The sequence below is a fragment of the Schistocerca serialis genome, chromosome 5 (genome assembly GCF_023864345.2).
Source record: "Schistocerca serialis cubense isolate TAMUIC-IGC-003099 chromosome 5, iqSchSeri2.2, whole genome shotgun sequence".
NCBI lineage: Eukaryota > Metazoa > Arthropoda > Insecta > Orthoptera > Acrididae > Schistocerca > Schistocerca serialis.
Genome location: NC_064642.1, coordinates 602,089,074 through 602,102,921, shown reverse-complemented (window position 1 = coordinate 602,102,921; position 13,848 = coordinate 602,089,074). Strand labels below are relative to the sequence as shown.

General features: G+C 46.1%; 1 protein-coding gene across 3 annotated transcripts in view; it reads left to right on the top strand.

The window, feature by feature from the left end:
* The window catches only part of LOC126482285 (clavesin-1-like), a 230,726-nt gene that overhangs the window by 173,441 nt on the left and 43,437 nt on the right, over nt 1-13,848 (top strand). Inside the window, exon 1 of one of the 3 annotated variants that reach the window (XM_050106277.1) lies at nt 132-197. The exons of the other annotated variants lie outside the window; for them this stretch is intronic. The gene's annotated coding sequence lies outside the window, so the exon portion shown is untranslated. Of the gene's footprint in view, nt 1-131; nt 198-13,848 lie in introns of those variants that run through there. 3 annotated transcript variants of the gene reach the window in all.

Below are 13,848 nucleotides of genomic sequence, written 5' to 3'. Positions count from 1 at the left end.
GCCTGCCTTGATGGCCACTCACACTGCAATGGCCACAGCCGCGTGTTACGTCAGTAAAACTTGTTCAACCGGTGCTGTTACCAACGACCTCTGGCGCCATGTAGCGTACTAGTTTTTGCAAGGACTGAGCCGGCAGTCTCTTTCCGACGGTCCTGGAGATAGAAGGTCTGGCTCTGCTACAGAATACGATTTGTGCGGTGAGTCTCACGCCTTGAGCAGTGTTTTGTTTTCAACCTCGACTTATTACTACCGCTGTTAGAAATGCAGTGATAATAAGCTCGCATAACTTGGTATTATATGATATTTAGGCTAGACGCGACTGAATCGTACAGTTACAGTCCGTTGATTGACTGTGATTCTACGTTTAGCGAGGCTGTATTCAAAGTAGTCACTAAGTAAATCGAGCCCTCCACGCGATAGTCAATCATATGATGTCATAAGGATTATCTAAATATCAGATCACTCTCAGTTATTTGTGGTTCAGTAGTCTCAAATTTATTTAACGGTAAAAATAAGTTGCAGTAGTAAAAGGCATTCCTGTTGCGGATGTATTGCTGTTTGAGGAAACGTATAAAATGTTGGGACATGTAAGGGATCACAAGAGATAACCGCCTCATGTCCGAGAAACACGAACGTGCAGTTGGTTACAACTTCTAAAATTACTGCCTGCTGATGTTACGAACCAACGCGATTTGCCGTTACGTAATCTAAAGTGTACTTCATGCATTTTTAAGCAGGTAGTTATTAATAAATTGTGGCTGGGTATGCATTAATGTTACTTATAATCCGTCTTGATTGAAAAATTTTTATTCATATGACCGGTTTCGGTTCATCCAGAACCATCTTCAGATCTGTAACGTAATGGTACTAATTTACTATATCACGATTACAAATCTTTTTCATCCTATCTAATCAACATCAAATATACCAGAACGTATCTGATATTTCGGTTACAGGAGTAACCCGTCCAAATTCAGCAACTTTCACATGCTGTGTCACATAAAATTTGTAGGCAGAATGCACGTCATTTATATTTATTATAACACTATTACCGACAGGTGGCGTCTGGTACATGTGTTACATTCCATTTGCACATATTGTATTCAGTAGATTTTTTTGATTAACTTTGATCTCCAAAAATACTTAATTAAAATCTGTGGATGTGAAGGTACTTATCAAAATCAAAAAACGCAGTAAAATTATCGTTTATTTACGATCTAAAAAACATAGGGCGATTTCTGTACCTATGGCGCTGGTGTAGACTAGTTTTACTCTACGGTCTGCTTCCGTGGTACCCGCCATTTCGGTGTTGTGCCGCGGTCCGCTCAGTCGTTTGACGTCCATCGCCGTGGGCAAGAGGGCCGTGCAGGAGGGCCCCGTCAACGACGCCAGGAACCCAATTTTCAGATCCCACATCAATAAATGTCAGAGATTGCTAATAACAAAAGAAATCCACTTCTGTACATCAAATCGATGACAAGTTGCTGTAAACAGTATCTACCATAAAACATCTTAGAGTAACTATGCAGATGGCCATGCGGACAAACGCTCGGCTTTCCGGCGTGAAGGAGCGCCTGGTCCCCGGCACGAATCCGCCCGGTGGATTTGTGCTGAGATCCGGTGGACCGGCCAGTCTGTGGATGGTTTTTAAGCGGTGTACCATCAGCCTCGGCGAATGCGGGCTGGTTCCCCTTATTCCGCCTCAGTTACACTGTATCACCGACTGCTGCGCAAACAAGTTCTCCACGTACGCGTATACCACTATTACTCTACCACGCGAACACAGGGGTCACACTCGTCTGGTGTGAGACGTTCCCTGGGGGGTCCACCGGGGGCCGAACCGCACAATAATCCTGGGTTCGGTGTGGGGCGGCGGAGGGATAGAGGGGACAATGGTAGTCGTCGTGGGGTTGTGGAGCACTGCGGCTGCGGCGGGGACGGAGCCTCTCCGTCGTTTCTAGGTCCCCGGTTGCAATAGAATGAAATACAACTATGCAGAGCGAACTTACGTAGAATGACCACAAAACACGAACAGTAGGAAAAGTAGATGCCAGACTGACATGTTTTCTCCTCACAAGGGAACTTCCCAATTGCATCCCCCTCACATTTAGTTATAAGTTGTCACACTGCATAGGCCTTGAAAAACTGAACACAGGTCAATCGAGAAAACAGGAAGAAGTGGTGTGGAACTACGAAAAAAATAAGCAAAATATACAAACTGAGTAGTCCATGCGCAATATAGGCAACATGACCGAGACTCTGCGCTCAGGCGCTCTGTGGTCTCGTGGTTAGCGTGAGCGGCTGCGGAGCGAGAGGTCCTTGGTTCAGTTCACGCCTCGGGTGAGAAGTTTAATTTTTTTATTTTCAGACAATTATTATCTGTCCTTTCATCCGATGCGAGGTAACTGCGCCGTAGTATGGGGACGCTACACCAAAACGGAAAAATTTGAAAACGTTAAAAACGTATGTTTTGACAGGGCACAGAGAAAACTGTGCGACTGTGAAACTGTTGCATTCATTTGTTGCAGTTTATGTGACAATCTCTTATGTTTTCATCACTTTTTTGGGAGTGATTATCACATCCACAAGAAAACCTAAATCGGGCAAGGTAGAAGAATCTTTTTACCCATTCGTCAAGTGTACAAGTAAGGTGGGTCGACAACATATTCCTGTCATGTGACGCACATGCCGTCACCAGTGTCGTATAGAATATATCAGACGTATTTTCCTGTGGAGGAATCGGTTGACCTATGACCTTGCCATCAAATGTTTCGGTTCCTATTGGAGAGGCACGTCCTTTCGTGTACTAATCGCACGGTTTTGCGGTGCGATCGCAAAACACAGACACTAAACATATTACAGTGAACAGAGACGTCAATGAACGAACAGATCATAACTTTACGAAAATAAAGAAAGTAAACCTTTCACTCGAGGGAAGATTTGAACCAAGGTCCTCTCGTTCCGCAGTTGCTCACGCTAACCACGCGACCACGAAGCTCCTGAGCTGAGATTCTCCTTGATGTTGCCTATCTTGCGCATGGACTACTCAGTTTGTATATTTTTCTTATTTTTTTCATAGTTCCACAAAACTTCTTCCTGTTTTCTCGATTGATCTGTGTTCAGTTTTTCAAGGCCTATCCACTGTGCCAACTTATAACTAAATCTGAGGGGGATGCGATGGGGAGGTTCCCTTGTCAGTACTTGACTTTGATCTTTACTGAAAATAATATTACTACCGTTGCCAAGGATCCAATCAATAAATTCAATTCAGTTCTTACAAAGAAAACAGATGACCACAACTTTGTACTGGACGTTGGGGAAAAGGTGATTTGAAGATGGTAAGCATTGCTGTTTCTGCCTGACGCTCCTATGTCAGTGTGAATAAACATACCAAACGTGTTAGACAGAATGTAGATAGGAGATTCGCCCCGACCTACAAACTGAACAAATTTTTAATTAAGAAATTAAAAGAAAGTCATGGCTTTGAAAATTCACTCAACTTAAAAAACGCTTTGGAACTTGCATTAATTTTACAAAACACAGTGGTTTCTAATGACGCCACTTGCGTATCATTCGGCATTAATAACATACATACTAACATCCTTGTTAAGAAATGCCTAGAAATAATGAAAGAAAACTTACTATCGCACCAGAAATTGAGCCAGGCTGAATTTGTAGGAGGTCGCGAATCCTCCGTTTTCCAGGGGAACAGCTCCTTGCCACTTGTACTACAAGGCTGAGGCAAGCTTGCGGCTGCTCCATTTTGCTTTGGGGAATATACACCTGGGCATCCATGGGTCGAGTCGAACTCGTGTAAGACACCATGACGGCCGAGGTGTGTGCTACACTGGTTGCAGATCCTGTACACCCCATCATTATGATCATGTTTCCAGACGGCAAATGCATTTTTAACAAGATAAAGCACCATACCACGAAGTCCTGGAGTATGATGGAGTGGTTCGAGGAACACAGTGGCGAGTTCAAATTGATATCCTGACCTCCCATCTCACCAGATCTGAACCCGATCGAACGCGTCAAGGATATGATAAAACGTAGATTCAGAGGTCATCGCCACCCTTCCCGGAATTTTCGGGAATCGAGCGCCTCGGGTGTGCAGGTACGGTCCGAACTCCCTCCAGCGACCTTCCATGGTCTCATTGCTTTCAAGCCACGACGTGTCGCCTCCGTTATTCTTGCGAAATCTATTAGGTACGCGGTCGTAATGTACGGGCTGGTAAGTGTAACACACCATATGGTGATCCCGTAGGACACTCAAAGCTCAACATTACCAGCATCAACCACAAGACGAAAATTCTTCACAGTGCCTCTAAAGGCAAAAAGCTAGATAGTCTTGAGAACTAACAGTTATGTCGTCATAAATAGCGACATAGCAATAATAACCTTGACGACCAGTTAAATTTTACAGTTGTCAGTATCTTTCAAATATTTCATGATGTAGTGTAGTGTCACTTTTTTACTTCAGCTTCTATTATTAGCCTTCACAGATAATATTGTTAAAATGTACCATTAAATGTTGTAGTCCACTTGCGGGTTTTTCTGGTTTACATGTCACACTTAACCATGAGTTATGGATCGAGATTTATACTCGACATTTCACGTTACCACAGGGCTGAACGTCATCTTGTTTCACATGTCTTAAGCTCGATCATGCATGGGTCATTTTTTGGCCGTGACCTCTATGTAATTACGTCGTAGATTTGTCCTTGCTTGTATCCATTGGCAATATACCGCGTAATTACACCTCTTAGATATGGCTATACGCCTATTTCGTCTAAACTTCTTATCGTCTTAATGAATTTTCCTTGTCAGCGTTGTTATATTACTATTTTAGTTTCGAGATTTTAATGTTTTCCCTAAATGTTGCTGGCCAGTGTTTCCGAGTGGTTCTAGGCGCTTCAGTCTGGAACGGCGCTACCGCTACGGTCGCGGGTTCGAATCCTGCCCTGGGAATGGACGTGCGTGATATCCTTAGGTTAGTTAGGTTTAAGTAGTTCTCAGTTCTAGGGGACTGATGACCGCAGATGTTAAGTCCCATAGTGCTCAGAGCCATTTGAACTATTTGACCCCTAAATGTTGCAGAGACCAAAATCTTACGTAAACCTCGGGCTAATTACCAGATGACCTCCTGTGATATTTGACTGCGTGTGTGATTCGAGGACGGTTATGGTACAACACTGTTTAATGAAGGGTTGCCTCATCGTCACCTACCGAATAAGGTTATGGGGCTCTATACTGTGCAATCTCGTCGTCGGATAGTTTTCCGCTGTGCAAGCATATTGTCAACAAATGTTGCTGTGTTATTACTTTTCTTGTATCCGACATTGCACAAAGATATAATAGTGGAATACGGCTTGGGTTGTAGTCGTAACGAGATGTTGTCTTTTGTGACTCACCGTTGACTTCATTGTTCTTTAGAAAACATTTTAGTTTTATGACTGTATAACGGTTACAACTTTTTTTAAATTACGTAATTATATTCTAAGTTGGCAATGATATGAATACACAAGAAATCTCTAGCAGCACTAAATGTCAACATGCTGTGTAGTAACGTCCACTGCGTGTCAGTTCAGCTGCGCTCTTGCATCAGTGATTTACCCTGAGATCTGTAGTACGGGATGGATACATCTGGTGGAACATTTCCTAAATACTGATTTTAGCTTGGACATGCCAGTGTCAATTGTTCATCTAATAAAAATTTGGAGTACATGCATAGCTCAAATTGGGCACAAACAACATTACCCAGATATGTGTACCAGTAATGAAACTTAGTATTATATTTATGACATGTGTGCTGGTTATCAAAGTGTAATATATTTTACACTTTATGTACACGATTCAAAGATCAGATGACGGTAACTTTTTGCACAGGAACAGGTCACCATAAATCAACATTTAAAAACGAGGTATTGGCTGAGAAGTTGTCTTTCTTCAAGCTGAACACTTAATACTAGCATAAAAAGTAATAATAATAATAATAATAATAATACGTGGCTGTTACATCTGCCCTTTTGACCCCTGTGCCTTATCACCCAGCAGAAAGAGATCTCCTCCCCCAGCCTTTGCAAATAAGGAAGAGCGTCCTGGAGGTTCTACTGCCATGGGTGGATAAAAATGTCGCAGCGAATGGTGGGAACTCAGGGAGTTGGAACAAACGAGGAATTTAGCAGGTACAACACATCTCATCTCTTCCAGATCGTGAATAATTCGGCATCGAAGACAATGAGATATGGTGGCAGCTAAATCTTGAGGACACGATCAGGGAGAACAACAGACCAGCCAACGAAATGCCCCTGTTTTGACCCATACATGAAAGTGGCTACATAGTTGTATTGATTATTTAAGATGACAGAGAAAATCATATTAAAACCGCTGTACTTCACTAAATCTAAATTCCCTTTGGGCCTCTGCAATCACTGGGGTGTCTGTCGGTTAAAACGCTGGATTTGAGCCTGTACGTGCCCCACACAAAGGGACTAAAACCTTCTCGCTGGTTTCAAGAGGCCTCGTTGCTCGTGGAAGACTGGAGAAAATGTGTTTCATAACTGGACGAGCCACAGTACTACACGCTGGTGCGTTCGGAGCAGCGAGGAACTTCAATGATTGATGCACCATTAGCATTTTCCGCTGCATGGAAAGTGTTGATTCTCCAGCCTCAGTACGGAGGACCAACCTGGATGTTTGGCCTCTAATGTAAGCACTTGAGCCCGTCTGATTGCCTCGTGGTGGATAACATCAAGGACTTTCGGGTAAAAAGGTCTTGCTGAGCCTTATACCGTACACCCACAGCCCAACAACTATCTCATGAAATCTCTATAAAACTGGAGCAGACGCTCCCTGTCCCTACTAAGGTGCTTTATGTTTTTCAGTGAATTTTGGTCCGTTGCATTTAGGCCCTTTGGGCGTTGTAACCACGACAGTAGCAAATCGAAAATAAGTACCAGAAATGTCACACTCTGTACGAGGTAGAATAGTGTTCTTCCTATGCAAGACGGGTAAACTAATATGCCGACATGAACGATTACAATGAACAGACACACACAATTGTCCGCTGCCTACTCTTCTATCTTCTTCACTGTATGTCAAAACTGGCGAGTCACTGTTCAAATGTTGGAGGAGGAAACAAATTGCAAAATCGTCCACAAATAAGCATTGTACATTACGCCTCCCTGCAGACATGATGCAGTTGAAGGCTCTAGCAAAGAAGGAAATCCTTAAAATATTCCCCTCGGGGATACCGTTCCTCTGCTCAAATTTATCTGACAGCACAGCACCAACTTGGTATCTAAAAAAGTGATGTGATTACAAGCACCGAATGATGATGGGAGGTAGCCACTGAAACCCCATTGGTGGTCCTAGAATACAATGTTGCCTGCTACTGTCTTACGCCTCTTGATGTCAAAGGACATACCTAGACAGTGTTGTTTACATAGGAAAGCCTTATTTATAATCGTCTCAAGTAGGATAGGGTTATCGACAACGGATCGCCATCTCCTGAACCGAGACTGAAAGCAGCTGAGGAGCTGCCTGGTCTCTATAATGCAGAGAAGACATCGGTTAACTGTTCGTGCCAAGGTCTTCCCTCCTATTGTGACATTTTCGGTCCTTTGCTGGCTTCAAGAGAACTGTCAAAATTCCTCGCTTCAGTAGATGGGAAAGTGTCCTGTCAGCTATATTGAAGTCTTGAATTGTGATTGGGAGCTCTCCAGCCTCAGCCAGTATTGAATCTATCTCTCATGTGGAAAACGGGCAGTTATAGGACACAGAATTGTTGGTCCTGAAATTCAACCCTCTACATGGTGACAGAGCACTGGATACAGGCTGGCAGTGGCAGTATCAGTGCAAAATGCTCTGCTATTGTCTGGATGATGTCTTTGGGTGTTGTTTGCAGACAACTGTGTGTAGAGAACCGACTGCAATTACCAGAAATCATCCTGATGGCACTCCAAACCTCTGTTAGAAATATGGAGCCATTCAAAGAGTCCATGAACGCTTGCCATAATGTTTTCTTGCATTCCTCGGTCATGTGTCGAGCTTCGGCTCTCGCCAGTCAAAAAGCTGCGATGTTTTCCGTCGTTGGGTGTCTGTTAAACCGCCACAGACACGTGTGTCTGACTCGAACTACTGAGCGGCGCTCATCGGCTCACCAAGCCTTCTAAGATGACCTGAAGACTTCGTATGGGGAAAGCAGAGGTATGGTGGATCGGTTGTGCGATGTGGTTCATCCATTCTGGAACCTACCTCGGTGTTCAAACGTAGCCATCTGGCTGCACTTGGTCCATCTCACTGGCGTCTTTCCAGTGAGTGCTCCATACTTGCAAAACAGGGCTTGGCTTAGAACACACGGACTCACATGCTTTAAAACGCGTTTCTTGTAAACAAAAGCTCAGGGGATGTTCCTGTGCTGGAAATTTTGATTGCTCGAAATGCATCCTGATCATACCGATGTCCCAGTGTAGCATGAGAGCTGTCTATCATGGGGTTGCACTTACAATCTGTCTCTCCACTGTGGTGGGGAGCCGGAAACAGGTGTAGGTTCAGTCTTGGGGTGAGATGGTGGCCCAGGGCAAGCATCACATACCATTAGCAGACGCAGTAGAACCGTTAGCACGAATGACATCGAAATAGGACGTCGGTAAAACGATCTGTTTTCACCTGTGGTGGAAGCATCTTGTCTAATATTTGGTGTGGGAAAGTTTAGCAGTGGTGTTGGCAGTGGCAGACTGTTTACCAGACTTTGGCGCTGGAGGTGGGCTATGGACTCTGAAATAACTGCAGTTGAACAAGTTCACTTTTAAACGCAGTTATTAGTGCAGAAACTAGAGACCTCCGTTTGTATAGAAGTGTCAGTTATCGGAAGAGGCTTTTTAAGAGCTGAAGAGAATGAGATTTTCACTCTGCAGCGGAGTGTGCGCTGGCATGAAACTTCCTGGCAGATTAAAACTGTGTGCCCGACCGAGACTCGAACTCGGGACCTTTGCCTTTCGCGGGCAAGTGCTCTACCAACTGAGCTACCGAAGCACGACTCACGCCCGGTACTCACAGCTTTACTTCTGCCAGTATCTCGTCTCCTACCTTCCAAACTTTACAGAAGCTCTCCTGCGAACCTTGCAGAACTAGCACTCCTGAAAGAAAGGATATAGCGGAGACATGGCTTAGCCACAGCCTGGGGGATGTTTCCAGAATGAGATTTTCACTCTGCAGCGGAGTGTGCGCTGGTATGAAACTTCCTGGCAGATTAAAACTGTGTGCCCGACCGAGACTCGAACTCGGGACCTTTGCCTTTCGCGGGCAAGTGCTCTAGCAACTGAGCTACCGAAGCACGACTCACGCCCGGTGCTCACAGCTTTACTTCTGCCAGTATCTCGTCTCCTACCTTCCAAACTTTACAGAAGCTCTCCTGCGAACCTTGCAGAACTAGCACTCCTGAAAGAAAGGATATAGCGGAGACATGGCTTAGCCCACTCATTAGATTGATTGTTGAAACCCACCAGCGGTACACTCAGAGCTCCGCTTGCCTGAGTAAGCTATATAATTGAGGTGGGCAGTTTCCTCAGTTTCCCAGTTAGCGACAGTTCCACCTCAACAACAACGCATCTCATCAGTGTGCAGCAAACTGGAGGGTTTCTTAAAGATGTTTTTACCATCCTCGCGATCCGCGTGGTCAAGCAAAGATTCTAGCTCCCAATGGCACACGATGTTCTATTGTCGCGTCATACAGTGGTCATTGAAGCATTCCCAGAGTTTATGGTGACAGAAGTCTAGCGATACTAGTCAGTTTCCTGCTCAGGCCCCCCCTGTGGGTTCGGGAGTTAGGATAGGCGCGACGTACTCCTGCCTGTCGTAAGAGGCGACTAAAAGGAGTCCACACGTTCCAGCCTTTATGTCTTGGACCCTTGTCTAGTTTGATCTCCATCTTTCTCAATTTTCCCAAAGATCGAGTCATTTGTTGAAGGGCGCCTTACATGGTGCATCGCATCCGTCGTGCATTGAGATCTTTAGCCCACTCTCTGATCGTCGCATTTCAGTCCCGCTCATTCTCCATCTCTTGGGTGAGGACACCTTCCTGGGTGCGTTTTCCACCTTGCACTATGCAGTGTCGCTTTCTGCGCCGACGATGACTATAGACTTATTAGCACCTCATATACAGCGTGGTAGCCAGTACATTGTGGTGCGGCTGCCATGTACCCTGTTGGTTGTAGCCCCCTGACAACACAGGGATCGCTCTGCTGATGCCTGCCAGGCGGCCCTTGCTGAGGCTGTGTGGCGCCCATGGGGAGGGCCCTGGTCAAAGTGGGTAGCATCAGGGCGGATGACACGTCGTGAAGCATAGTATTTCATCTCTTACTGGTGGTCAGCTGCCAGCAGTCTCTAAGCGGGCAAAGTCTAACTTCAACGCTAAAAATGTGGCCCCAAATCGTTCTCCTCCCTGGCCACACCATGGGACGAACGCCAGGCTAAGGATGGCAGTGAAGCCTATTCGCCCCGGTACCTTGTATGTACAAGAGTTGATGGGGAATCTTTCATATCGAAGAAACCTCAGTTTTTTTTTTGGAGCATTTGAAAGACAAGTTTGGGGAGGTGGAGGGCTTGTCCAAAATGTGCTCTGGGTCAGTCTTGATAAAAACAGCATTCTCTGCCCAGTCAGAGGCATTACTCGCTTGTAACTGGTTGGGGGATGTTTCTGTTACCATCACGCCCCATAGCCAGTTTAAATATGATACAGTGTATTATATTGCAAAGGGACGTCCTTCTGCAGTCTGACAACGGGCTGAGCGCCAGTTTAGAGCTGCGAAGTGTTCGTTTAGTCTGGCGCATCTAGTGGAGTCGGACGGATAATCAGGTTACCACCGGTGCCTTCATCTTGGCCTTTGAGGGTGACACATTGCCCGAGAGAGTCAAGGTGATGGATGTTAAGCCATATTGCTTCCCGCTGTTCTTCCAGCATCACATGCCGAAATTGTGGACATCCATCACATCCCAATACTCCATGTGCACCACCTCCTACCTGTGTCAACTGCAGAGAGCATCATTCACTTTGCTCAGTAGACTGCAGGATTTTACAGAAAGAGAGGAAAAACATTGAATATAAGACCCCTGACCAACTAACCTACACTGAGGCTAAGAAGAAATTTGAGCGCCTACGTCCTGTGGCTATGACGTCCTCTTACGCTGCCACTACGAGAACAGTTGTTTCCCCATCAGTTCCTCGCATTCCTGTCACCTCTCAGAACCAAAAGACTACACCTGCCCCCTTGATGGTGGAGGTCATTTCCTTTCCTGTTGCTCCCATGCGACCTACTTCAGGAGCAATACCCTCCCCAACCATAGGAGATATCAGGCTTCACTTCTGAGCCAGAGTAGTGTGTCTTCTTCCGCTCCTCTTGCTAGGAAGAGATTCCTTGGGTCGCTCCCTTCCCAGGTTTCTGCTAGTGGGAAAGATGACACCAACCAGTGGCTGAAGAGACCAAAAGCAGCTAGTCATGGGGCTTCGCGCTAAGCCTCAGTCTCAGAGACTGAATCAGTGAAATCCTCCCAGCCAGGGAAACCCAAGGAGGAGCGAGAGAAATCCAAAAGTAGATCCCCAAGACCAACAAAATTGCGGTGGCACCCACAGCACCGCCACCTACAAGCTCTGCATCTGCGGATGAGGTGGACATTCTGGTATCTGCTGAAGACCTAAGTCTCGTTGGATCCTCAGACACAATGGATGTAGACTTCTCAGGCAAAATGTCAGTGGCAGCAGGTGACCCTGAGGTATAACTGCCTCATTGAATGTTCCATGCCTTCCCAGTCTCACGATGACATCATCCTCCAGTGGAATTGTGGCGGTTTTACCACTGCCTGGCTGAGCTACAGCAGCTGTTGAGCTTTACACCTGCTTTCTGCATTGCCCTCAAGGAAAGCTGGTTCCAGCAATGTGGACCCCTGCACCCTGTGGCTGCAAGGTATACTCAGGGACCGTAGCGACTACAATCGAGTGTCAGGTGGAGTTTGCTTTTATGCTCTAAACTCAGTCTGTAGTGAAACTTTGCCCCTTCAAACTCCTCTTGAAGCTGTAGCTGTCAGAATAAGGACGACGCAGGAAATAACTGTCTGCAATGTATATCTTCCTCCAGATGGTGCAGTATCCCTGAATGTATTGACTGCACTGATTGATCAACTCCCTAAACCTTTCCTACTTTTGGGAGATTTTAATGCCCATAACCCCTTGTGGTGTGGCACCGTGCTTACTGGCCAAGGTAGAGATGTCGAAACTTTTACTGTGTGAGTTCGACCTTTGCTTCTTAAATACTGGGGCCACCTCACATTTCAGTGTGGCTCATAGTAGTTACTTGACCACTGACTTATCAATTTGGAGCCCAGGACTTCTCCCATCTATCCACTAAAGAGCACATGACGACCTGTGTGGTAGTGACCACTTCCCCATCTTCCTGTCACTGCGCTGGCGTCAGGCCCATGGTCTCTTGCCCAGATGGGCTCCAAACAAGATGAACTGGGAAACTTTCACCTCTGCTGTCACCATTGAATCTCCCCAACACGGCAACATCGATGTGATGGTTGAGCAGGTGACTACAACAATCGTTTCTGAGGCAGAAAACACAGTCCCTCGCTCTTTAGGGTGCCACCAGCGAAAGGCAGTCCCATAGTGGTTCCCAGAAGTCGCTGAAACAATTAAAGAGCGTCGGTGAACTCTACAATGGCATAAGCGGCGCCCTTTCTTGGAGAACCTTATAGCCTTTAAACGGCTCCGTGCCCCTGTTCACCAAATTATCAAACGATGGAAGAAGTAGTGTTGGGAGAGATATGTCTCGACTTTTGGGTGCAATACGTCACCTTCCCAAGTCTGCGCAAAGATCAAACGTGTTTTCGGGTACCAGACCCCAACAGGTGTTCCCAGTGTTAACATAAATGGCGTGTCATCTACCGACGCAAACGCAATTGTCGAGCACTTTGCTGAGCACTATGCTCGAGCCTTTGTGCCAGAGAATTACCCCCAGATTTTCACACTCTCAAACGGTGGCTGGAAGGAAAGTCTCTCGTTCCCTGTACGCTACAATGTATTCTTTAACGCCCCATTTACACAGACTGGGAGATATTCAGTGCCCTTGCACATTGCCCCGACACAGCTCCTGGGCCGGATCGGATCCAGTCAGATGATTAAACATCTCTCATCTGACTACAAGAGACATCTCCTCGTCATCTTCAACCGGATCTGATGCGAGGGCGTCTTTCCATCGCAATGGTGGGAGAGCACCATCATTCCGAAGTTCAAACCCTGTAAAAAGTTCTTGATGTGGATAACTATCAGCCTCACCACCGTTCTTTCTGGGTTGCTTGAATGTATGGTGTGTTGACAGTTGGCTTGGGTCCTAGAGTCACTTGGCCTAGCGTACTGGCTCTGTGCCAGGGCGGCTTCCACCAGAGCCCCTCTACCACTGACAATCTTGTGTGCCTCGAGACTACCATCCGAACAGCCTTTTCCAGACCCCAACACATGTTTGCAGTCTATTTTGATTTACGAAAAGCGTATGACACCAACTGGCGACATCATATCCTTGCCACATTATACGAGTGGGGTGTCTGAGGCCCGCTCCCGATTTTTTTCCAAAATTCCCTGTCACTTCGTACTTTCCGTGTCCAAGTTTGTGCCTCCCATAGTTCCACCCCCCCCCCCCCCCCTACATTCTGGAGACTGCTGTCCTGCAGGGCTCTGTATTGAGTGTCTCTCTATTTTTAGTGGTCATTAATGGTCTAGCAACAGCTGCAGGGCTGTCCGTCTCACCTTTTCTGTAGGCAGATGACTTCTGCGTTTCGTACTGCTCCACC